This window comes from Galeopterus variegatus, unplaced genomic scaffold, assembly GCF_000696425.1.
Source record: "Galeopterus variegatus unplaced genomic scaffold, G_variegatus-3.0.2 Scaffold7577, whole genome shotgun sequence".
Lineage (NCBI taxonomy): Eukaryota > Metazoa > Chordata > Mammalia > Dermoptera > Cynocephalidae > Galeopterus > Galeopterus variegatus.
Genome location: NW_007733688.1, coordinates 86,684 through 92,458, shown reverse-complemented (window position 1 = coordinate 92,458; position 5,775 = coordinate 86,684).

The window sequence follows — 5,775 nt, the reverse complement described above, 5'->3', positions numbered from 1 at the left end:
ATTTGTCTCTCCTCCCCCATTTATTAATTTATTCAAACACTTATTTATATTAGTATGGGCTCATGGATGTTTATTTTATACTTTGGGTTATAATATAATACTGTTTATTTTGCTGCTCAAACTGTTCTAGCTTTTCCATTGCAAGTTCTTTCAGGTGACACTTCTGCTCTTCTGTCATATTCCTATCAATGTGGGTGTTTATTTTGTTTTGTTTCTGTCATAGCCTTATTGATGTTCTTTGTTTTGTTTTGTTTTTGTTGTGTTTTCTTATTTTCGGCACTACAAAATGCTCCAGACTCATCGTGTATGTTTTCTGTCCTAGTCCTAGAATCAGCTATTACTCCAAGGAGCACTGGTTCTTTTTATTGGAGAATGCTGTTAGAAACCAAAGTGTGGGTGCTCAGTGTGCTTGTTGCTACTAGGGTGTCATTTTTTTTAGGCCCTTTCCACTGACAAGGCAAAGAAATATATGTGTGTGTACTAATTCATGTATAGGTACATATCTATAAATATTTCTATAAGCATCCATCTGTATCTATATTAAGCAAACAGTGAGTTCATATTTATGTCTCCAGCTCTAATCCATTACCATGTGGGTCATTCTATCCTTGAGAGGTAGAATTTAAAAGAAATTTTAAACAACAGTATGAGGAATAAAGCAAAAATAAATGCTGTTATGAACATTCTTATATAAGTCTTTTAGTACACATTCCATGCATTTCTGTTGAGTGTACACTTAGGAGTAGAATTGCTGGGTTACAGCTTATTGATATCTTCAACTTTAGTAGATAGCACCTGTCAAGAACTGTGAAAAGTCTGAGATTTTACTGTACTTGCAGGCTAACAAGCTAGCCTGTTTTATGGTTGCTAGAAGAATATATAATATGCCTGGGTCAGAGACAAAGGATTTTTTTAATTCAGAGCTTCGTGTTCTTGTTGGTTCTCTAGCCCCCAAATTTCACAGAGAAGTAGAAGTTTGGGAATAACACAAGTGGGCTTCAATGGATGCCTGCACATGCAGTTGGTTACATTAACAGAGAGGAGTACTGAATGGAAGAACACGTATTAATGAGTGGTGCTAAGCCTGCTCACTTCATTCCTCAGTGTTGCTTGCTGCAAATGAAAAATGGCAGTCAGGTCCTTATATTCTTGGCCTACTCAGCAAAACATGCAGGGAGACTTAGGGCTTTTCGAAGATGATCTACACCAGCAATGCCTAATTATCTTCCAAAATGGTTATATCAATTTATACTCCAACTACCCAGGTCTAAGAGGCCCTTTTGTATGTCCTCACCAGTTCTTTTTGTTTTCTTTCATCTTAATTTTTGTCACTATAATGCAGCCATTCTCAACAGGCATTCTATGAGAGAATTGTCTATAGAACATGATTTGAATGATTGTTTTCTCAGTTCTCCCAAGAATGGTACATGGCTAGTGCCATTCTAAATACATAAGAGCTTCTGTACCATGAATATCTTAAGGGAGGGATTGGCTCATGAACCAAATCTGGCCCTCTGCCTTTGGTCCTTGCAGTGGATTGAATGCTGCCTCCCACCCCCACCCCATCCTCTGAAACTGTAAGCAGGTGAACTTCATTTTCTTACAAATGACCCAGTTCCAGGTTATTTATTATAAGCAACAGAGACAAACTAATACAGAAAATTGGTACCAGAGAAGTGAGGTGTTGTTTATAACAAATACTTGAAAATGTGGAAGCAGGTTTGGAACCAGGTGTTGAGAGGTTGGAAGAATTTGGAGGAGCAGGCTAGAAAAAGCCTAGCTGCTTGTGAGAGTTTAGAAGACAAGAAAACCAGGGAAGGTTTGGAATGTCTTAGAGACTGGTTACATGGTGTTGAGCAGAATGCTGATAGAAATATGGACAGTAAAGGCCATTCTGAGAAGATCTCAGATGTAAATGAGGAGGGGCTTATTGGAAACTGGGGCAAAGATCACCCTTGCTATGAACTGGCAAGTAACTTGGCTGCATTCTGTTCATGCCCCAAAGTTTTATGGAATGTGGAACTTCAAAATGCCTAACCAGGGTATTTGGTGGAAGAAATTTCTAAGCAGAAAAACATTCAGGAAGCTGCATGGCTGCTTGTAACAGCCTACTCTGAGTTATGGTGACAAAGGCATAACATAAAGCCAGAATTTATAATTAAAAGGGAAGCAGAGCATAAAGATTTGGAGAATTTGCAGCCTTGCCATGTGGTAGAAATGCAGAGAGCATTTCCAGAAGAAAAATGCAATAGTGTAGCCCAGCGACTCTTTGTTAAAGAGATTAGTACAGAATAAAAGGATTATCAAGAGAAAGGAAAAAAGATCTTAAAGGTATTTCAGAGGCTGCCTCTTCCATTATAGGCCCAGAGGCCTAGGGAGACAGAATAGTCTCAGGGAACAGGTCTGAGGCGCCGTACGTGGGCTCACTGCCCAGGACCACCTCCTGATGCTGCTCCCAACACCAGAACCCTAGCTGCTTTGGCTACTCCAACTGTGGCTAAATTGGCCCCAGATGTGGTTGGACCTGAAGTTTCAGAAGATACAAACAGGAGGCCTTGGCACTGTCCATGTGATGTTAGGTCTGTAGGCTCACAGAATGCCAGAGCTGTGAAGGCTTGGGAGCCTCCACCCCGATTTCAAAGGATGTGTGAAAAAAGCTTGGGGGCCCAGGAAGAGATCTGTCACAGAGTTGGAGTCACTGCATAGAGTCCTCACTATAACAGTGCAGAGCAGAAATGTGGGGTTGGAGTTGCAGCAGACAAACCCCATCAGTGCCATGTCTAGTGGAACCATGAGAGTGGGACTGCCATGGAGATCCCAGAACTGTGGAGCTACCAGCATGCAATACCAGCCTGTAAGAGCTGAAGCATGGCCTCAGACCAGGAAAGCCATAGTAACAGAGCTGCCTGAGGACTTGGAGGCCCAATCCCCTACACACGCACATACAGTCTGAAGAGGATGTCAAACATGGAGTCAGGGTACATGATTTGCCAGCTTTGAGATTTAATGCCTGCCCTGCTGGGTTTCATACTTGCTTAGGATTTGCTTTTACCCCTTTCTTTTAGTCTATTTGTCCCTTTTTGAACTGGAATATGCTTGTCCCACCATTGTAGCTTGGAAGTAAGTAACTTGTTCTGATTTCACAGATGAGACTTTGAATTTTGGACCTTTCAGTTGAAACAAGTTAAGACTTTGGAGACAAAAATTAATATATTTGTATGTGAAAAGGAGATGAGTTTTGAGGAGCCGGGGGTGGAATGCAGTGGATTGAATGGTCTGCCAAAGTCACTGAAGCCTGATCCCCACTGTAACTGTTGAGGGTGGGAAATCCTATCCTGGTAATTGAAAGGTGAGGCTTTAAAGAGGTGATTAGATTGTGAGGACACTGTCATAGTGAATTGTTTAACGGTGGTCATAGGCCTGGTTCTGAGGGCTTTAAAAGGAGAGCATGTGAGGAGCGCTCTCTCTCTCTGCTCCGCCATTTTGCCATGCGAGACCCTTGTGTCACTGTCGCCACCAATAAGGCTCTCACCAGATGTGTTCGCTGGACTTTGGACTTCCCAGCCTCTGGAACTATAAGCAATAAATATTGTTTCTTTGTAAATTACCCAGTTTCAGGTATTTTGTTATAAGCGATATAAATGGACTAATATAGTCCTTGAGCCAAGAATGCTTCCTTACATTTTTAGTTGATTGAAAAAAAAAAAATTGCAACATGAACATTATATGAAATTCATATCTTAGTGTATAAATAAAGTTTTAAAGAACACAGCAACATTAATTTGTTTACTTACTGTGAAAGATGCTTTCACCTCACAATGGCAGGGTGGAGTAGTTGCAACAGAGATTGTATGGCCCACAAAGCGTAAAACATTCTCTCTGTCCCTTTACAGAAAAAGTTTGCTGAGTTCTGCCTTAGAGCATTAGGGTTTAATATCCCAGAACCTGAAATAAGACGGGCTGTATGGGTATAAAATGGTTAACTCTTTGTGGTCTTAATTTACATGTAATTAACTTTTTGAAGTTTTATAAAGTGGGCATTTAAAAGGTAGGTAGAATTTTGGTAGACAGGTATCAGGATGGTAGTTTCAGATAGAGGAAACAGTAGTGTGGTATGGCATTGAGATATGAAAGTAAAGAGTATGTTTGGGGTCTAGTAAATAATGCAGTTTTGCTTTTGTAAGGTAAAGTATAAGGTATAATAGGCAGGATTGGCTACATAATATGCAGGGCCCATTGTAAAATGAAAATACAGAGCATCTTGTTAAAAAATTAACAGTTTCTATGTAGCAATAACAGAGCATTAAAACAAGTGCAGGGCCCTTTTAAGCTCGGGGCACTGTGTGACTGCACAAATGACATGTCCATGTAGTTGGCCCTAGTAGTGGGAAGTAATTCTGGAAAGGAAGCTGAGGACCAGACTTTGGGAAAGGGAACCTGAATGCTAGGCTGAAGAGTTTGGATGTGATTTATTAAGGCCTAGAGGGCCATTTAAGTTTTCTAAACAGAATAGTGACCTACTCACAAAGCCAAGTTTTAGGAAGATTATGAGAGGAGTTTGTAGAATAGATTTGAAAGGAGGCAAGGAGACCAGTTAGGAGATAATTACAATAGTCCATGGAAGAGAAAATGAAGAGGGAGGAAAGAGGAATAGACCTAGGTTTGAACCCATTCACTTTATGACCTTTGGCATCATCCTTTCAGTCTGTGTATTAATCCATTTCTGTTGCTTATAACGAAATACACAGAACTGGGTAATTTGTAAGAAAATGAAATTTATTGCTTACAGTTTTGGAGACTAGGAAGTCCAAAGTCCAGGGAACACAGCTGGTGAAGGCCTTGGTGGTGGCAACAGTGGCCCAGTGGTGTCACATGGTAGAAAATGGCAGAGCAGAGAGGGTTTAATCTCTCATGTGCTCTTCTTTTAAAGCCATCAGAACCACACACCTGACCACCATTATTAATCCATTCACTCTGGTATTCACACATTTTCATTCTATTCCTAACTGACCTTTTATTTTGTGATAGTTATTTCTCCACTCTGAGCAGCCCTTAATTTTATAACCAGGTTTGTATAATTTCAACTTGCTTTCTCCTCTGTTGTCCTCCCAAACTCTGAATGTTGCAAGGAAGAGCCTGAGTTGTGGATGCTTCTGTTACCTAATTAAATCAAGTAACAAAATGTTTATTAAATATCTACTGTGTGACTAGTATGGAAGGAGACCAAAAACTGGAATATCATCAGACAAAGCTTCATGGAAATCTAAACTACAAAATAACCACAGGATTTGAGCATTCCAGAAGGAGGGGTAGTAACAGACATGTAATTCTGTTATAACACAAAGGCCACCCTTCCTTTTACTACTCTGAGCACCCAAGGGAAAAAAGCATTTTCTTTTAAAACATTAGAGCTACATTAGAAACAAAAATCTTGTGTGCATTTTGCCTATTGTTTAATATTAGTAATTAATATTTATTGAGGCTAACTATTTGCAAAGTATGTTTTAATAATAGCTACCACTTGGCTTACTATGTGCCCCACTGTTTTAAGTGCTTTATGTATATTAATATAATTGGTAGGTGGCAGAGCCAAGGATTCAAATCAGGCGTCCTGTCTCTAGAGGTCACACTCTTAACTAGCAAGTTGTATTGCTGTTTTATGATCTGATTCAATCCTCACAAAAGTGCTGTAAAAGAGGGACTGTTATCTGCATTTTACAAATGAGACAGCTGAGGTTTAGACCCAAATGCACGTAACGAGTAAGTGACAGAGCT